The sequence below is a fragment of the Lepus europaeus genome, chromosome 5 (assembly GCF_033115175.1).
Source record: "Lepus europaeus isolate LE1 chromosome 5, mLepTim1.pri, whole genome shotgun sequence".
NCBI lineage: Eukaryota > Metazoa > Chordata > Mammalia > Lagomorpha > Leporidae > Lepus > Lepus europaeus.
Window position 1 is genome coordinate 93,023,739 of NC_084831.1, and position 21,202 is coordinate 93,044,940.

Sequence of the window (21,202 nt, forward strand, 5' to 3'; positions counted from 1 at the left end):
TATTTTTGTTTAAACAATTGTCAAGACTGGAGTCAAAGAGAAGGCACAATAGTTTTGCTCTGTTTTTTTGTTATTTGGATTTCGGGACTTTTTTGTTTTTGTTTTCTATTTTTTTTTTTTACAAATACAAATTAAACATGAAAAAAATTCTACTTCAAAAAAATTCTAACAGTTCAAGAAAAGCTCATCAGTTGCATATTACACATTTAAAACCTATCTCACAATTTAAGTTTTAGTGGTAGAAACAGTGTTTCAGAATTGTTTTGTGATCACATACCAAAACAAATTAACTCTATTAACACCTTTTATTCAGTTTTTAGCCATACTAGAGAAAATGAAACTTGTTAAATTTTCCAGAGGCAACTTTTCTACACCAGAAGGTCATGACTCTCATAGAACAATTGGATTTTTCTTGCCTTCAAAATGTTTATCAAATCCTGTTTCTCACAGGTTTCTGAAACATGTAGAAAAAAAGAAATATTCCAATGAATGAAACATACCAAATGTCAGTAATAAGCAAGACACATTCCTTTGGGGAAATGGCTATTTTAAAAAAATCCAGTCTGTATATGCAAAGTGTAAGCAAGGAAATTCAGTCTTTTGCCTTTATCTTCTTTATAAATCCATTACTCCTAAAATATCATTCCACAAAATTGGAAGTGAAGGACTAAAGGGAAGGCGAGGGAAAGGGAGCACACACCATTAACACAAGAGAAGTGAAGTTGTACAAACGTAAGCAGTTTATAACAGACTAGCTCATACTCCAAGATACGAAAGGCTGGTTGAAGAAATTCACCACCCTGCAGGAGCTGGGGTTTGTACGGCTATGTGATGATCAGCGATGGGCAATTCACTGCCGTGGAGCAATCCCCCTTCCCACTCCGAATCCGGGTTTCTGCACCATGCCTCCACGGGGAGGGCCTCGCATTCCACCACCCAGCCCACCTCGAGGGCCTCCAGGTCCCCGCAGGCGGTTATCGCGAAGATCTCCCTCCCTAGCAGCTCGAGTCTTCTTCTCTTCCACATTCAGACGGACTTCACCTCTGAACATGATGGGCCTGTTGCTAAGGACCTTCTGAATAGGCTCAGAATCATCAAATACAACAAAACCAAAATTGGGCAGCTTTCCACCACTGTTGATGCGCAACTCCACCACATTCCCATAATTTTGAAAGAAATCTTTCAGTTCTGATTTGTCCACCTCGTGAGGCAGATTGCCAATGAAGAGCTGGTGACTGTCAGGGTGTCTCACAATCCTTCGGGGTTCAACATCACCTTGCTCTCCAGGCTCACGAATTGGCCTGGAGCCCCTCTGGGGAGGAATGTTTATTCGTTGCTCTCTCACTCTTTGATCCCTCTGAGGCCTCTGCGGTGGAATCTGAGATTCAGGCTTAGACTCTGGACGGGGTTGTGAAGCTGGAACTTTAACAGCATGAGGTGGTATCCCAGTAACTGGAACAGCTGCACTGGGTGGAAGGTTCTTACTGGTCACAGATGCCCAAGAAAATGTTCTTAAATCTTCCTGTACTGTCTGAGCTATGTCTGCAGGTGCTGGAGAAGAACTCTTCTGAGCATCTTCAGGAGTAGTTTCTTCCAATACTGGCTCAGGCTTTTCCTCTTGGATTTCAGAGACAGGTTCTGGTTCTGGTTCTGGTTCTGGTTCAGGATCAGGCTCTGGTTCAGTAACGGGCTCCTCTAGGTGTTCTTCCAAGTCATTGCTGACAGTCTGGTCATAGAAAGTTCCTGAATCATCAGGTACCACCTCAGGCGTCTGCTGCCTTTCCTCAGGTTCCTCTACTTCTTCCTCAGATTCCTCCTGGGGCTCAGTGACAAAGCCACCAAAGACCTCATCTTGGTATCTGAAGATATCATTGTGAACATAGAATTTATTTGCAACAGAACCCTCAGGAGCAAGGACAAATGTCTGCATGAATCTCCTCAAAGCCTGGTTATTAGTGGAGAGCAGCCCCATCACTTGGACCACCACACCATCATTTAGAGTAGCATGAGCATCAACATGGCGAATCTTGGTGTGGCAATTGGTGAAGTTCTGTGACATCACCTTCCTATGGATTTCTTTCTATTCATAGACTGCATCTGCTGGCTTGCCATTTGAATCCAACCCCCCATGGATGTAAGAAGAGTTCTTTCCATAAAATCTGTGTAGCATGTCTGGGGCTTGGTTCAGCAGTTTGTAATACTGTCTCACAAATTCCCGCCCGACCAGCAGGGGACTAGGCTTCTCCATAACCATTGCTTTGGTCAATTCAACCTTGGGGAGGAAAAAAAAAATGTCGAACCTGCGTGGCTGAGTGGGAGAGGAACAAGCCTTGCTCCACCGCACAGAGGGAAGCAGAAATCGCTCACGCAACTGCGTCAGCACACAAGATCTGGCTTTTTACATTGAAGATATGGGTAGGCATTGTTAGGAAGTCGAGGAGTGACACAATCCAACTTACCATGGATAGAATAGACTGTGGAGGGATGAGGAGAGAGGCAGAGCAAGAACATCTTGTGTGGAGGGAATTATAATGTTCCCTTGACTTACAGGACCATGGATCCAACTTCTGTATAGATATCTCTGCTTACACAACATACAATATCTCAATCTGAACATATTCAGATTAAAGACATAGTTGACCCCTACCTTCCCCACACCTGGTTTTCCTTTCTGTTCCCTATTTTATTGAATAATACTACTGTGCATCCAGGTATCAGACTGGAGACTTGAAAAGTATTTTATTGCTTTCACTTTTCTTCAAGCTCATGTTAATTCAGTCCCAAGTGCAGAGTTTATACTGCTCTCTCTGAAATCTTCTCCCTTCTCTCCATTCCTTCCTCCACCATCTTAACCCCCGCTTCATCATTTATTGCGTATTTCATGCAATAGACCCTCCTACGTCCCCTATCTCTTAATTTGTGTCTCTCTAATCTCCCCATATTGCCTTCAGAGTGAATGGATTATGTCATTGTCCCACTTAAATAAGGATTGTTAGTGTCATATTCCCCTGTTCTCATCTCCATTCCTCTATCATCTTTAAGATTTCAAACTCATGCTTGCTATACAAGGCTTTCCTGACACCCTTTTACTGTCTCTGCACATGTTTCCACATATGCTTGATGAACTATGATTTTTGAGAAGTCTTCCATGGTAACTCCCATGGGGATTAATATCATTCCTCATCTCCACATTGTTAACCTCTCTCATTTCAATCATTTTACTTTCTATCATTATTTCATTTATGGTCTCGTCTCCCTCCCTACCCCACCATTGTTGTGGCACTGTGCTCTTTCAGAGCACGATTAGAAAGCAACTTTAGTGTTAAGCAAACTTAGATTTATATTCTGGCCTTACCTTTTCCTAGATATTCAATTTGGGAAAACTTAACTTCTTTGAATCTCAGTTTCCTTATCTGTAAAATGGCCAGTTTACCATAGAGGACTGTTGTGAGGATTAAATAAGGCAATACCTGTAAAGTATTTGCTATAACTCCTGACTCACAAGAGCTTCCAATAAGTATGAGCTGTTATCACTATCACTTATGCCAACAGAGAATTAATGAAGGTAAAATGAGGACGAAGTCAGGCTCCAGGGAGGAAATCATCATCAGAGGCAGGTACTGATACAAGAAAAGCAGAACTGGAGGCCTACTGGGGACAAAAGCTTCAGGTCACCAAGTGGCTCTCCTAATTAGACCTAGAGTGACAGCTAAAGCAATCCCAAGAGGGATTTCTCAATTGAGGCTATCAGGAGCTGGCTGAGAAGCTAGATAAAGTAAACTAGGACACATAAGGGACAGTTCTCAGAAAAGTGATTTTTACAGAGTTCTTCTGGGTTGGTGGATTTGAAGTTACAAGTCTCCTTTAAGAGAAAGTATTGTAAGTAGTACTTGGTGTTGTAGGTTGAGTGGTGTCCTCCAAAGAGATACAGTGCAGTCCTAACCCCCACTACTTCAGAATGTGACCTTTGTTAGAAATACGGTCTTTAAAGAGGTAATTTCTGTAAGATGAGGACCTTATAGTGGCTCTAATCCAACATGACTGCTGTCTTTATAAAAGGGGAAATGTAAACACAAAGACAAACATGCACAGAGGGAATATGATGTGAAGACAAAGAGAGAGAAAATATCCATGTGACTGGATTGATTCATCAACATGTCAAAAAATACCAAAGGTCACCATAAAACAGCAGAACCTTACAAGAGATGAAAAAAAAAGTTTCCTCTCTGGGTAGGGGAGAGAGATAGATATAGAGATGATGCAGATAGAGATGATGCAGATAGAGATAGAGAGAGAGATAGAGAGAGAGATGAAGAGAGAGAGTCTGTTCCCACCTTGATTTCAGACTTGCAACCTTGAGAAATGTAAATTTCTGTTATTTTAAGCAATCCACCTTTTGATACTTTGTTATTGAAGCCCTGGGAAACTAACACACCTGCTAACATAAAAGACTATTTTTTTCCATGTCAGATGTATTATGTGCTATATGAATCATTCTATTTTAAAGTTATATTTTAATTCTCATTGGCAAATGAAAAATGCATATATTTATGGTGTACATCATGGCATTTTAATATATGTATATATCATGGAATGACTAAATCAAGCTAATTAACAGATCCAGTCCCTTACCAACTTATTAGTTTCTTTTGAGAACAATTAAGATCTGCTTTCTTATCATTTTTATGTATACAATGAATTGCTATTAACTATAATCACCATGGTTTACAATAGGTCTGAACTCTTTCCTCTTCTGTAAGTGAATTTTCTATCCTTTGACCAATGTCTTCCCAATCTCCATCCCATTTCCCAGCTCCTGATAATCACCACCTGTTCTCTGAATAAGTTCCTTCCATGGATTTTCATATTCATTCCTCACAGATCTGTGGGTTAGGTACTGTACTGAGATTAGGTGAGCTAAAATCTTCAGGGATCACATAGCTTGTAAAGAGCACAGCCTAAATTCGAATACATCCTGCCTTACTGAGAGTTCATGCTTTTAATAACTACATACTGCCTGACTCTTACATTCAATAGGACAGTTGAGCTTTAAAGTAAATGTGGAACAACACTCAACTTCAAGGGTCTTGTCATCTTGAGAGAGACATCAGCAAATGAAGAAAGATGAGGACTCCAGCTTGTCTAGCCACAATAGAAATAATTTTTAGACAATCATCCATAAGATGGCTTTTGTGAGAGTTGTATCTAAGCATGAGGTTGTGAATTCCAAGTGGACTCCAAGATCAAGCAAGAAGGGCCACTTTGAGATGGCAAGTGTACACCAAAGAGGCAGGCTCACTGACCATGGCCCCAGTTGCAAAATGGAATCAATTCTATGCTGCTATGGACTTGGCTATAGTCATGGTTGGTTGCATTCCTGCCATCAGTCCAATCTACTGAGGAACCTGGGAAGAGTCACACTCATCTGTGCCCCCAGAAGCCAGTCTGCCAACCTCACCCCTGGCTATGAACCTTGCAGCAGCTCTGGGAACCAGCTCCTTCCTCACCATGCCATGGTGACCTGTCTACCCAGGACCTGCTATGTACTTAAACCTGTCTCAGGTATAAGTCTACTGACTTCAGATCCAGCAGTGGACCATGGATCAACCCCATGACCCAGTGCCAGCCAGCTGTGTCTGGGGCAGTATTGCCAACCAGGGGCCTAGAGGGAATCATGCCCATCAGCACCCAAGTAGACAGGCTGACCTTGAGCCATGAAACACTTCTATGACCCAGCTCTAGTTCTACTTGAATGTAGTCTTGGGGCAGTCCTATTTACCTAGGGAACTGCAAGGACCCATGCTCATCAACACCCTCTGCAACAGTCTCACTGACTTTGGACCTAGTGTGGATCATGAAGCAGCCCTATGGTGCAGCTCCAAATTTGCTCCCTATCATCACAGAGGTAGTTCTGCTCATACAAGCACCTGCACAGGGACATGACAGGGGCCTCTTAAAGGACCCAGAGGGAGCAACACCAATCCATATCCACTGGTGAACGTACCATCGGTAGAACTTTTTCTAGCCCTGCTTGACTAAGCTTCTTGGAGCAGTCCCACCAATCCATGGACTAAGTAGGAGAGGGTCTTCCTTTTCCAAAAGGAGCCTATAAAGCCTGGAAGAGTGGTCTGAGCCTTTAAATACATGGACACCAAGGCCAAACTAAAGGATAGAGTGAGCATGACATCACCACTAATGAAACATCATTAGCCAACCATAATGAAATGAGGGTCTATGTACTGCTGGACAATAATAATCATATCAAAGTAGCTCAGTGTACTATAAGAGAATAGAGACAGTTAAATGTAATTCAGGAAAACAAAGCATGAATAAAAAGTTTTATAAAAACATAGAAACCATAATAAAAGAACCAAACAGGAATCCTGTAGAATATAGCATCTAAAATGAAAAATTCATTCACTGTGGAAGAATCAGCAAATCTGAAGATAGGTCATTTGAAAGAGGAAATCCTTGTATGGTATTGGTGGAAATATTAAGGCCATTTATAGAATCAGTATAGAAACACCTCAAAATTTAAAATAGAACTACCATTTGATCTACCAAATCTCAGTTTTAGATATTTACCCAAGGGAAATTATATCAGTATCTCAAAGCGATATATGTATTCCCATGTTTTCTGCAGTATTATTCACAATAGCCAATATGTAGATACAACTATTAAGATAATTGCGAATGAATCTTGATGTGAATGGAATGGGAGAGGGAGCAGGAGATGGGAGGGGTACGAGTGGGAGGGAAATTAAGGTGGGGGAAAGCCATTGTAATCCATAAACTGTACTTTGGAAATTTATATTTACTAAATAAAAAAAAAATAGTAAAAAAAAAGAAAAGATACCTAATGTAATCTATGTCCCCTGGTATTTGCTGAGACTTGTTTTGTAGCCTAATATCTATCTGTCATGGAGAATGTTCCATGTGTCTTTTTTTTTAAGATTTATTTTATTTAGTTGAAAGACAGAGTTACAGAGAGAGGTAGAGACAGACAGAGAGGTTTTCCATCCACTGGTTCACTCCCCAGATGGCTGCAACTGCTGGAGCTGTGACGATCCAAAGCCAGGATCCAGGAGCTTCTTCCAGTCTCCCACGCAGGTGCAGGGGCCCAAGGACTTGGGCCATCTTCTACTGCTTTCCCAGGACACAGCAGAGAGCTGGATAGGAAGAGGAGCAGCCGGGACTAGAACTGGTGAACATATGGGATGCCGGTGATTCAGGCCAGGGCTTTTAACCCACTGGGCCATAGCGCAAGCCCCCCAAGTATCTTTAAAATGTGTGTTCTGTTGCTATTAAATAAAATGTTTTATAAATGTCAAAAAAAATGCCTATAGAGGGAAAAGTAAAGATAATGTGTTGTGTATTTATAAAAAAGAAAATCATACCATTTGCAAAAACACAGCTGAACCTGGAGGACATGCTACTAAAGGAAATAAGCCATACGGAGAGACAAATGTTACGATCTCACGCATGGCATATAAAATAGTTTAACTCTTAAGGACACAGTAGAATGGTGGTTTGCAGCGTCTAGGGGATAGGGAAATGAGGAGATGTTGGTCAAAAATACAAAGTTTAAGCTATATAAGATGAATAAGTCCTGCAGATCTAATGAAAAGCATATTGACTATAGTTAACAATACTGTATCATAAAGTCGAAATTTGCTGAAAGAGTGGATCTTAAGTGTTCTTAACACTTAGACACACACATACACACACAATCACGCAGATGGTTACTATGGGAAATGATGGATATGTTAACTAACTTGGCTGTGGTGATTATCTCACCACGTGAGCATAGCAACATAACACATTGTTGACCTTAAACTATACAATTTCTTTTTGTTTATTTTACATCAACAAGATTGAAAATGTCAAACATTGAAGCCAAAACCACAAAAATGGTATTATCATCTTAGTAAAAGAAGATATCTCTGTGTTTATAGGCTACTTTCCTAAACAATACCAGAGGCAAATATCAGTAATAACCTAGGAAAAGAATAAAGTTAGAATTAGATGGTATGTGCAGATGGCTTTTTTATTAGCCAAATTAATTTCCTTTGGGTAAATTCCAAGGAGTGGGATGGCTGGGTTGTATGGTAGGGTTATGTTCAGGTTTCTGAGGAATCTCCAGACTGACTTCCATAATGGCTTAACCAGTTTGCATTCCCACCAACAGTGGGTTAGTGTCCCTTTTTCCCCACATCCTCTCCAGCATCTATTGTTGGTAGATTTCTGGATGTGAGCCATTCTCACCGGGGTGAGGTGAAACCTCATTGTGGTTTTGATTTGCATTTCTCTGATTGCTAGTGATCTTGAACATTTTTTCATGTGTCTGTTGGCCATTTGGATTTCTTCTTTTGAAAAGTGTCTATTGTTTATTGCAGCTCAATTCACAATAGCTAAGACCTGGAACCAACCCAAATGCCCATCAACAGTAGACTGGATAAAGAAATTATGGGACATGTACTCCATAGAATACTATACAGCAGTAAGGAACAATGAAACCCAGTCATTTGAAACAAGATGGAGGGATCTGGAAAACATCATACTGAGTGAATTAAGCCAGTCCCAAAGAGACAAATATCATTTCTTTTCCCTGATCGGCGACAACTAACTGAGCACCAAAGGGGAAACCTACGGAAATGAAATGGACACTATAAGAAACAATGACCTGATCAGCTTAGGTCCTGACTCTAGGTATAGAATGTAATACTTTATCCTTATACTTTGCGTTTCTGTGTGGGCACAAACTGATGAGCTCTTTACTAATGATATACTGAAGTGATCCTCTGTATATAAAGAGAATTGGAAATGAAAAAAAAAAAATAACAACCTGGTATTGAAGGGGAAATGGCATAGAAAGTTAATTAATTTGAAAAAAAAAATCATGTGGGTTCTCTGTCTTTAATGTGCTGTACATTGCTATTTGATGCTATAATTAGTAATCCAATGGTAGTTTTTTTCACTTTGTAGTGCTATATGGGCAAAATGTTGAAAACTTTACCTAATATATACTAAGCTGATCTTCTGTATACAAAGAGAATTGAAAATGAATCCTTACATGAATGGAAGGGGAGAGGGAGCGGGAGAGGGGAGGGTTGCGGGCGGGAGGGAATTTACGGGAGGGGGGAAGCCATTGTAACCCATAAGCTGTACTTTGGAAATTTATATTCATTAAATAAAAGTTAAAAAAAAAAAAATAAATAAACAAAAAAAAAAAAAAAAGAATTAGATGGTATGAGATCAAGACCATTCTGATTAGATAAATACTTGACTTTGGGGGCAGATAGTCAACTTTTATAATTTCTTCTTATGAAAAAAAGATTTCTGATGCTCTAATTACTGTTTGGGTCTTTTTGCATTTATTTATTCATTCATTCACCAAACACTTCCTAAGCAATCACTGTAAACCAAAGAACAGGGTAATTCAGTGGAATTTCAAAAGGGAAAAGATAGCCCCTGGCTGCCTCTCTGAACTTTTAGTTCTAATTTCTGCATGTGTTGTATTACTTGTATTGCACTTGTGGTATCAGTGTATATTGGCTATCCTGGATTGACATTAAGGGTGAGTTAGATTTTCCACTAAGTCCCCATTAGAATGTATCACAATTAAAAGCACTGATTTTGAAAAGACTGACCTGGATTTGAGTCTTGGATCCCATATATTGTTTATGTGACATTGGGCAGATTATGCAGTCTCTCTATACTTAAACTTTCTCATCTGTAAAATGAGAATAATAATGCTGATCTCATATTATCATTTTGAGGATCAAATGAGGTAAGGTTTGCAAAGCAAGCAATTCAGTTTTCCATGTTGAATAGAAATGCTTAATGAATCTAACATCATTACTAATCATTTGATATATTTTCTGCAGCATCATAAATTCTCAAATGGTTGATGAATTGGTGAAACAAGAATGTAAATAAACATTTTATCAGCTATTAGGTTATAAAATATAACATTTTCTTCAGAATCTGTATATGCTCTTCATCATTAGGTATACTTCTTTGTTAAAGGACACAATCTGAAAACTGCTTGGAATGTTGCTGCATTTTAATTTTCGGAAAACTTGGTGATAGAAAAAGACAATTTGTTCCACTGCTCAGATAGATAACAATATGAAAGTTGTTAGCATCACAGTGGAGTCACTTGTTTCCCACCCTATCCAAAATAAAGCTGGGATATCATGAAGGACACTCATGCTCATTGCTTATTATGAGAACTATTACTGAAGGGTTCTTATACACGTACATCTGGAACAAGAACTTTTCCCAAGGCCTGTCAAAACTGTAATTTGCTACATGAGTCACAAGGACAGATAGCCAGATACGCAGGAACACTTGCCTGATACAAAACCTCCATGAATGCACTGACATCACCTCCTGAGTAAGCCAAGGTTGTGTTTGTTTTAAAACAAATCGGGTCTCCCTCTGTCTTCTGTCTGCTCAAGTTTCTCCTTGTTTCATTGGTTCTGAATATGCTGTTAGTCCTGCACACAGGTCCACACTACAATGCTTTTTCTTGTTCTTAAGTTTTGTTTGCAGTATCCGTTTGTTATTTAGGTTGACAATCACTATTCCCCTGAGAGCTCATTTATATGCAAAGTAAATCCAGGGTTATCTGTTTTGGTTGAGTCAGCTGCTTTGTTAAAAAATTTGTCTGACTCATAGTTTTGAGGGATTAAAATAAACAGTAACATTAAAAAACAAAATTGAACAGGTTGTTTGGAATAGATATTGCTGCCTACCTTATTTATTTCTACTTTGACTATCTTTGAAGGTCTGAAATAAAGCCATCTGTCAAAAGACCAAGTCAATTGGTATCTTTTCTATAAACTATTTATAACTCAAGCCTAGAGTAAACGCCGATCTGTGTTTCTCTTATTCCCCTCACCACAGACCATAGTGCATTAACTATTATGATAATGATTTTATTTCCTATTTTGGGATCTAGAGTTCTTGTAGGAAAACTTTATATCTTTGCAACTTGTGGCAATATTGTACTTTACATAGAAGAGATACTTGTCTCATGAGCTAGAGAAAGCATTAGGTGAATAAATATATGAATAGTCATGTTTATGAACCATTACTGTATTTAAAAATGTCAAGTAGTCCCACTCTTGGAAAATTTAATTTCAGAGATCTTAATGGCTGGTTAATTCTCACATTGTTTAATAACATATACCTTTTATTTTTTAACATTTTATTTCAGAATAAGAAGTATGGTTGTTTCTCAGAATTGTTTCTATGAAATACATTAAATCTGTTCTGTTTATATTAATAAATATTAAAATGAAATTTTAAAAATTTACAAAGATTGTGAAGCAGAATAGAAGTGTTTCCACATATTTCTCACCCTGCTTCTCCTATTATTAACATCTTGTATTAGCACATTTGTCACAATTAATGAACCACACCCAGATTCCCTATTGTTTTTATCCAAATTCCTTTTATTCTTCTCACCCTCCAAGTGTCTAAAAATCAACGTTTTATGGTTAGATTTCAGCTTCTTTTAAGCTCCACATATGAGGGAGAACATGTGGTATGTCTCTATCTGGTTCATTCCATACAAAGATGATGTCTTCCAGTTCCATATATATTTCTGCAAATGTTAGGATTTCATTCTTTGTGTGTGATCTCGTGAGGATGCCTGCCCTACCGGGGCAGGAGGTTGAGAGAGCATGGCGTGCCATATCTGCAGAGGAATCTAGCAGCCTGGCTGGAAGCAGGTGGCAGAAGCCCTAGGCATATTTCTCCCCACCCTCGCCTTCTGCCAATCAGGTAAACTGCTCCCAGGTGTGACCCAGGCCAACCTGGAAAGCTACCCTAGCTAAGTAACCTTCAAGCTGACTGAAGAGGCATATTGGTGCCAGTGTTGGTTCTGTCCTATAGAGTTAATATTGCTCTGAATTAGTTACGCCCCTTCTGTCTGCCCTTTAAGAGTGTACATGGCTGTGAATGAAGACAGAATTATTCACCAAAGTCTGTCCCTGGTGTTTCTGGTGGAAGAACACTGTCGCTCCATTGTTATTATTACATATTATACACTTTATTTATAAGTTGATGATACTATAACTCTTCTGAGATGCAATGATACCCAGCTTTTGCTCTTTGGAAAATTTAATACATCCAAATAGGTTTTCATGTATAACTGAAATATTCATTATAGCCATCTTTTAAATAATAAGTTCCTGATGAATTTAAATGCTGACAGTTCCTCAACTAATTGACAGAGAATCGTGCAGAGCAGAGAAATAGTGAAGGTGTTATGAAGGGCTTCCAATTGTAAATCGATCAGAAATGTAGATAAACTCTTTCAACATAAGTCAATGTAATAAGATAATACCTTATTTGATTTGCTAATTATGTTTTAGAAATTTACCTAGTGGATAAAACACATATATACACAAATTAATTTAAAACTTCAGCATTTGTTGCAAATTTCTGTAATTAATTGCCTAACACATGGTTTTGGCCAAATGAGAATAGACATTCTTGCACAAAATTAGTTGGGGGAGCACAGTAAACTCTTTAAGCATTTCAAATCTCCAAAATGTCATTTACATACCAGTTCATCCAGCTTCTATGGAAAACTTCTCCAATCTATTCTTCCTATCTGGATCTTTGACTGCCCTTGAGTTGAACCTTTCCTAATCCAAACAGAACATATTCGCTATTCTTAAAAGCCAATAGAACACCTCATCTTTCAAAACCTCTTCATGGTACCTTGTGCTAGGTACAATGCTGTGATGAAAATATAGTGTTAACCAAGTGATGCTTTACCAATATTATCTAGGCTCCCATCTAAAACCTTCCAATTACTTTGGATTGCTTCCCTGGAATCATTATTTTGATTTGTTTTCCCTGTGTCCTCATTCTTTGTATTCAGTCTGCTGCTAAGTACTAGTTCTTTCAATTTTTGTAATATTTACTAATTTATCAAAAATATTATTGAACATTTAAATGTGGTTTGTGATGGTCTGAACCTCCTAAAGTTACCTGAAAACACCTTCTCTGATTCTGACTCCCAAGTTTTATAATCTCTCCACGTCCTTGTTCATGCTCTTCTGTCTTGGAATTCTCTATCCCTTCCTTCAGTGGTCTTTGTTTCCTTGATTTAAGTTAACTTAACTCTCACTTTTCTCCTTAATGCTTTCTTTTTCAAAAAAAAATTATTTTTATTTTATTTGAAATTACAGAAAAAAGAGAGACAAGTAAAGAGGGAAAAGGAGACTTCTATCTGTTGGCTCATTTCCCAAATATTTGAAACAGCCAGGGTTTAGTCAAGGCAAAAGCAGGATCCAGGAGCTCAATTCATGTCTTCCATATGGGTGACTGGAACTCAAGTACTGAAGCCATGATCTGTTTCCTTCTCAGAGTGTGCATTAGACAAAAGTTGGATCAGAAATGGAGCTGAGACTCAACCCAGGCACACTGATCTGGGATGCAGGCATCCCAAGCTCCATCTTTACCACTGCTCTAAAAACTTGCTCCTCTCCTGTAGTTTTTCTGTCTAATTTAGTATTTGTAGAGGCTCTCTTCCTTCAAAATTCTGCATGAAGATTGAAAGCCACCAACTTAGTTTTTCATTCTACCCCCACTTATCTCATTCTTCATTATTTCCTGCAAGTCTCTTACCTTCAGCTCTAAGCTGGTACTGACAAGCATCAGTACTCAGCATATAATACCCTCGTCCCCTGAGAGCAGATACAAAACTCTGGGATGTTCTTTTAATTATCCCTTACTGTATATAGCAAAGGCTCTAAAAAGCAATCTATTCATTATGAACATTTTTGTTTGTTTCTCAGCTCCAGCACCTGATTCCAGCATCTTATTAATGGAGACCCTGTTTGGCAGCATTGCTCTGCCTGGCCCAGCATTGGCCATTGCCATCTAGGGAGATGGGAGATGGAAGATCTCTCTCTCTCTCTCTCTCTCTCTCTCTCTCTTGCTTCAACTCTGACTATAAATATATCTTTAAAAAATAAATGAATAGATATAAACTAATCAAGCAATGAAACAGTAAGTTTTCTTACTATCCACATCAACTTAGCAATTGGATTTTTCCATCAGCTATAACAAGGTAAGTTTTTTGTTGGTTTGTTTGCTTAGGCAGATAATCTTATTCCCCTTAATATAATCATCCTGATGTAGTCAGCCTGGGCTATTTCCTGTTTGCTATATACTCTCTGTCCTACACATACAGCTTTACCCAGGAGTCCCTCCCTTCATCTCTCTATACACAATTGTATCTATCCCTCAACAAAAATGTCAATGGCACATCTTCCATAGAGACTTTTCATAAATCTTCAAATGAAAATATTTTTTCATAAAATATTAGCATTTTGTTAAGATGCCTGCCGTAGGTCCCCCAATTTCCAGTTCAGAAATCCTACTTAAATTCTGTTCTAAATGTATTCTCTGAACGGTCAAAGCAGGGCACTCAGCTTTACACGCTTCTTTATACTGATCTGACCAAGAAGGACACCAGCACTTGTGACAGAGAAAATGTTTTTGACTCATTACACTATTTCTTTTTTTTTTTTTTTCCAGGCATCTATTTGCATGAGTTACTTTGAATGAGGCTGAGACTGAAGGCAACAGAAGTTGGCTCATGGCATTCTTTTCCCAGAACAGTCCTGCATCATAAACAATCTCAGATAGAGGGGAGGACATGAGGCATAAAGTAAGAGAGATGCTCTTTTACAAATTATTTTATTTGTTTGAGAGGTAGAGTTACAGCCAGAGAGAGGGAGAGATAAAGAGAAAGGTCTTCTAATCACTGGTTCACTCCCCAAATGGATACAATGGCTAGAGCAGGGCTGATCTGAAACCATGAGCCAGGAGCTTCCTCCAGGTCTCCTATGTGGTTGCAGGGGCCTAAGCACTTGTGCTGTCTTCTACTGCTTTCTCATGCCATTAGCAGAGAGTTGGATCAGAAGAGCAGCAACCAGGACACGAACCTCCACCTAGAATGGATGTCATTGCCACAGGTAGAGGCTTAGTCTACTATGCCACAGCACCAGCTGCACCCAGAGAGATTTTTGTGAGCATGAGAGACCCGCAGTTATGGTCTAGACATCCCATCACTTTAAGTTAAAGTGTTTGAATGCTTATAGCTTAATAGTGAACACTTTATTGACAAAACTAATGTTTTCACAAAAATGTATCCCATATTAACATATGAAACCCTTTTCTAGAGGTATCACTATACACATTTTTGTTTTATTGATAGTTAAGCTTATTTGACTTCAATATCTTGTAAAATAATCTGAACTAAATGCTTTCATAAATGAAAATGTGACATTTCTACAAAATTGAGATTTTAACCGTTACCAAATTTATTAAGCAGTCCATTCAGTTGTTCACTTCTTAATCCATTTATTCAACATTTATTTTCTTGACAAACCACCACATGTCAGGTGTGGTATGAGGTCCTGGTTGGTCACTAGAGAGCTTATCTCTGTGCCCATGAAACTCCAAGTTTAATGAGAGACACACAGGTAAATGTTTAATTGTGGATTCAAAAAGCCCTATAAAGAAATTCAAAATCAAGACCGTTAGAGAATAACGAACCATTACTCTATTTTAGGGGGTCAGAGAGATATTTCTGAAGAAGGGTCATTTTCGCTGACTTGAAGATGAGAAACCAGCCCTGCAGGTTCAGGAAAAACCATTCTAGGTGGAGGAAAGACCATCTACAAAAGTTTCCACCAAAGTTCTGTGCACAGAGTAGGAAGCATTGGGCAAGACTGTGGTTAAATCACATTGTAGTTTGTAAGGAGATGAATTTTTCCCTAAACACAGTGGGAGGACATTGAAGGGCTCTGCCTAGATTTGAATTGATTTGTGTTTAAAATAAATTGCACTGGCTGTTTATCTAAAAGGATTTGGAAGCTGGAAGACATATTTGAAAGCCATTGCTGTAACGCAGAAGCTTAGACCAAGCTTGTAGCCATACATAGGGAGAAAAGTTCATGGATTGGAGAGTTATTTAAAAAATAAAGACATCAAGATTCAGTGATGGATTTGAGCAAGTAAACAGAAAACATGGTGAGGTAAAGGGGGTGCCCAGGGTGATGTTCAGGCATGCTGGAAACAGATCATGTCCTGGGGGGATGGTGGAACCACACGTTCAGATGAGCTAAACAGGATCTGCGGTGAAGAAGGATGTTATCTGCAAAGTCCAGCTGCTTTCCAGTATCTAGATCATCCTATATTTACTCTGGGACTTCAGTAACATCATGTCCTGAACTGTGGCTTACATGGGCCCCAGGGAGGTATCTACAGAAAATTAGAGAGCACCTAATAAGGCAGATTCCTACATTTTAAAATCAACTTGTTTGTTCCAAATTATGGGACCCAGAAATATATGAGCCTGCAGGAGGGACTGTTGGAGTATGGGTGAAAAGTAACTGAAAATTAGTGGTGCAAAAATAATGAAATGTGAAAAACAACTAAAGTTTGGGTGATTGAAAAACTTCAGACTGATGAGTAACATATTTAAGTTTTTGTATATGGCAAGTCTTATTCTCACCAAAAGTGTTTCTAAAAATAGAAATTTCAGTGTCTCACTGAGTTGACAAAGTGTGTTTTCCCAGTCTTTTATGCCCAATAGTTTAGGCAAAGGTGTTATCTTATAGAACTTAAAGTGTGTTTTCATTAATGAATGTGTGTTTTAATTAGTGAATGTGTGTTTTCATTAATGAATGTAGAATACAATAAAGGCAAATGGGAAAATAGTCATTGTCAAGTAGTTAATTCAACTGCAATTTCCAGAGATTCACATTTCAAAAGCATACATATGGTACTTACATTTAACTAACCTGATACTTAATCTAATGAAATTTCCAACAAAGAACACAGAATGAACTAAATGTGAGAAAATCTAACTCAAATATAAAGTAATAAGAAAAATATTTGATTTAGGAGTAAAGAATAAGATATATGAATGGTAGCTATGGCTAACATCTTAATCACTCTAGACTTGTTTTGGCAACTATAAAATGGAAATAATATACCATTATCTCAGAGTTATAAGCACTAGCACACATAATGTATGTATAACTCAGGTGTAGTGTTGTCATCATTGATTACTCTAAAGAAAATTCAACATAAATATATGGAACAAAAGCATATAAATATATTATATACATAATGAAAACAAATTATAATGTTATATAATGAAAGGTAAGGCTGGAGCCGTGGCACACTAGGCTAATCCTCCGCCTGCAGCATCGGCACACCGGGTTCTAGTCCCGGTCGGGGTGCCGGATTCTGTCCCAGTTGCTCCTCTTCCAGTCCAGCTCTCTGCTGTGGCCGGGGAAGGCAGTGGAGGATGGCCCAAGTGCTTGGGCCCTGCACCTGCATGGGAGACCAGGAGGAAGTACCTGGCTCCTGGCTTCAGATCAGCGCGGTGCACCAGCCGCAGTGGCCATTGAGGGGTGAACCAATGGAAGGAAGACCATATTCTCTGTCTTTCTCTCTCACTGTCTAACTCTGCCTGTCAAAAAAAAAAAAAAAAAAAAAAAGAAAGAAAGAAAGAAAGAAAAAAAGAAAGGTAAAGCACTTGAATTCATTAAACCAATAACTATTTTTGAGAATAGACAGATGAAAGATATGGTTGTGGTTGGGAATAGGGAAATAAAGTTTCCTTTCTCAGATAGCTTATATTCTAGCAGGGAAAGACCAAGTACAAATATGTATACAATATTCAGGAAGTGATAGATGCTATGCAGAAAATAATACAGAAAAGAAAGGATAGAGACATGGTTATGTGGTTAGGTAAGGGCTCTGATCTGGAAGACACATTTGAGGTGATATTAGAGGAAGTGAGAGAGAAAGCACGTGAGTATGTGGGGACACCGCAGGCAAGTGAACAGCGAGCATCAAGTTCTGAGGCAGGTGTAAGCTTGGTGTATTTTAGGGTCTCCATGTACAGAAATGTGGATGAAGAAAGAAATGTGATGAGCTGAAGTCAGAACGAGAACTGAGTAGATGACATCACAGAGTAGGTGCAGAGACAGATTGTGCAGAGCTATACAGATCATGTTGTAGGTGTGGACACTATTCTGCATAAGATAGAGAAGCCCTCTTGGTTTGGGGCAAAAAAAAAGTGGCATGATAGGACTGATTTGTGAAAGCATCATTCCAATTGCCTCGGCAGGACCAGGAAGGAAGCAGGAAATCCAATTGGGAGCTGAGGCACGAGTTCAGTTGAGAAAACTTGGTTCTTTAACAGAGAATGAAAATAGGTGATAAAAAGCTATCAAAATCTGCATATCCTCTGAAGGGAAAGCCAGAGAATTTTTCAACTTATTGCTTGGATTTAAAGAATTAGAGGGACAAATGAGAGTCTGAGAATGGACAACTCATTTGAGAGATCGTGCTGTAAAAACAACAAAATAATTATTGCCTAAAACATCTCAGTTTTGCCACCGCAATAGCCTACTAATATAATTCTCATAGGAATATGTGTTTAATGTTCAAATATTTGTCTTTTTTATTTGTTAACAGAAATCTAAGGCATACAAATTACATATGATAAGTCAGGAATTACTTTTAAAATTTATGTTGTTGTTTTATTTAATCCACATAACATCAATAAGAGGCATCAAAATCACAACTTTATGGAGAATGTCAATCTCAGAGAGACAGAGTGTTATTTTTTCTAGTATTGCATAGAATGGAAATAGATATGCAGATAGACACATAAAATAATGCTTACATGAACTATTGACAATTCAGCATTTAAGGAAAACACTTTAAGTAACATTAAGTGATTCCTTATCCTGAAAAATATATATCATAACTTCTGTCCAAATATTTACTTTTTACTTATGGAGAAATGACTTTTACAATCAGAGGCCGAGTGATAAGGTCCCTCATATATGGAAGAATCTATCACATCTACTGCCTGCATAATGATTTTAGTTTTGATGTCTTGATCAAATAGAATGTGAATTGCTTGCCTTCAAGATATTTGGGTCCTTTATGGAGATACTAAAAGGACATGGAGGAGAAGGAAGATGGCATCCTGTGGTGGAGAGGGCAAAGGATAGCAGACTTTAACAGAGAGCTATATACAGGATGACTGGAATTCTGTTCTTAAAGAATCTGGTGTGTTGATAGTGATATGTGGCTCTGTAGTAGATTATCCATCACTTGGATCATTGACAGGAATTCAATTCAGAGGAAATCAATAGTTCTAGAGCTGTAGCTATAAAGTCACAGAAACTGATCAAAGTTCCAAGACTGGCATGAAGGCAGACATTCTCATCACCTCACTGGTTTTGTGACAAGACTCATAAGAAGTTGCATATGTTCTTAGGAATGAGGAGTGTGGATGAAGAGAGAGGAAGTTATCATGGTTGAATTCTAATAAATGGACTTTTTGCTATGATGCTAGATTTTAAGAATGCTTTATTTAATTGTACTCAGACAATTAAATACTCACAATTATTTATGATATGGAGACCAGCATCCTTTTGAAAACCTTAATATTGTTAGCATAAGCAGACAACTAGATAAGAGCAGAATGCCAGAGGTCTCACAGAGTCCTAAGGAGTTTCTATGTCTTAACAACTCAAAAACCTGGGTTGGTCAATGTCCCAGAAAAAGCAACCTCATTGACAGCCAAATGTCACTGTGATTGAAATTACAAACAACCTAAAAAATCACATGATCGATACAAAATGACCTTGTTAGGAAAGGCAATAGGTGGGATCTGTATTCCAGAAAAACCCCATCTTACTCCTACAATGCATCTCCCTATCTCATGGGTATTGCACTTCCTCACTGTAAGATAAAATAAAGGCTGCCTCTTCACTTTGCTGTTTCTTTTTCAGTGCATAAGCTTCTCAGTGTGATGCAACCCCATTTTCTGAGAAGTTTCTGCATTGCAAAAGAAACACTCAGCAAAGTGAAGAGGCAGCTGATAGAATGGGAGAAAATATTTGCAAACTAAGCAACTGATCACAGGTTAGTATCCAGAATGTATAGAGAGCTCAAGATATTCAACAACAACAATACAAACAATCCAGTTAAAGAATGGTCAAAGGACTTGAACAGGCATTTTTCAAGAATATTAATTCAAATAGCCAACAGACACATTAAAAAAAAAAAAAAAGCTCATGGTCATTAGTCATCAGGGAAATGTAAATCAAAACCACAATGAGGTTTCATCTCAACCCACTTAGAATGTGTCTCATACAGAAATCAACAAACAACAAATGGTGATGAGGATGTGGGGGGAAAAATGTGAAAAATGTAGAAAAAACATTTCCAGTGTTGGTGGAAATGCAAACTGGTGCAGCCACTGTGGAAGACAGTATGAAGATACTTCAGAAATCTGAATATAGACCTACCATATGATCCAGCCTTTCCACTCCTGGAAATTTACTCAAATGTAAATAAATCAGCATATGAAACAGTTATCCCTATCCCCTTGTTTAGTGCAGCTCAATTCACAATAGTTAAGATATGGAATTAACCCAGATGTCTATCAGCTGAGGACTGGATAATGAAATTATGGGGGACAGGCGCTGTGGCACAGTAGGTTAATCCTCCACCTGTGGTACCAGCATCCCATTTGGGCACCGGTTCTAGTCCCGACTGCTCCTCTTCTGATCTAGCTCTCTGCTATGGCCTGGGAAAGCAGTAGAAGATGGCCCAAGTCCATCTAGATCAGAAGAGGAGCAGTTGATAGATATCTGAGTTAATTCCATATCTTTACTGGGGCCCAAGCACTTGGGCCATCTTCTCTGTTTTCCTAGGCCATTACCGGGGAGCAGGATTCAAAGTGGTGCAGCTGGGACCTGAACTGGCACCCATATGGGATGCTGGCACCACAGGCAGAGGATTTCTCTTTCAAGATGATATATAAGGGCCCAGCGCTGTGGCATAGGGGGTGAAGTCTCAGATGGGTGCCGGTTCAAGTCCCAGCTGCTCCACTTCTGATCCAGCTCTCTGCTATAGCCTGGGCCCCATGAAATGACCCAGAGGAGGCTCCTGGCTCCTGGCATTGGACCAGCTCAGCTCCAGCCATTGGGCCAACTGGGGAGTGAACCAGTGGATGGAAGACCTCTCTCTCCCTCTCTCTGCCTCTGCTCTCTCTGTGTAACTCTGACTTTCAAATAAATAAATAAATAAATCTTTAGAAAAATAGTATCAGAAGTTACATACACAAATT

The 21,202-nt window shown here is 38.8% G+C and overlaps 1 pseudogene; it reads right to left on the reverse strand.

Annotated features, from left to right (window-relative positions):
• Positions 1 to 850: 850 nt before the first annotated feature.
• LOC133760861 (ras GTPase-activating protein-binding protein 1-like) lies at positions 851 to 2,370 on the reverse strand (annotated as a pseudogene).
• Positions 2,371 to 21,202: the final 18,832 nt, after the last annotated feature.